The following is a 363-nucleotide window of genomic DNA, read 5'->3' as shown; positions in this document are numbered from 1 at the left end:
GTTGGCTGTCTCCTCACCTCTGCCTTTCTGTGCTTCGAAAGCAGACTCAGCCCCAGCTCTCGCCAGGAGCAGCTGGGCTGGGAGAGCCGCCTGTCTGCCTTGCGGCTGGGCACTGCTTCCTGAGGAGTGTCCTGAGACAGGCCAGGCTTGTTCTTCATTAAACGAGGACATGCTTTCTAGATCTGGCTCAGCTGGCTGAGATGAAGCTGGCGGGGAGCAGGTACGCGTGCACAGGGAGCAAAGGGGGCCCACAACGCTTCCCAGAGGACGGACAGGCTCTTCTCTGCCGCCCCGACGGGCAGAGCTGGTGGATGCAGAGGGCTAGGGGCCGACGCTGAGGTCTGGGAGCAGGGTCCGGTGCCC

Source organism: Buceros rhinoceros, unplaced genomic scaffold, assembly GCF_000710305.1.
Source record: "Buceros rhinoceros silvestris isolate BGI_N320 unplaced genomic scaffold, ASM71030v1 scaffold33353, whole genome shotgun sequence".
Lineage (NCBI taxonomy): Eukaryota > Metazoa > Chordata > Aves > Bucerotiformes > Bucerotidae > Buceros > Buceros rhinoceros.
The sequence above is the reverse complement of the archived record's forward strand: the minus strand, read 5'-3'. Positions refer to the sequence as shown.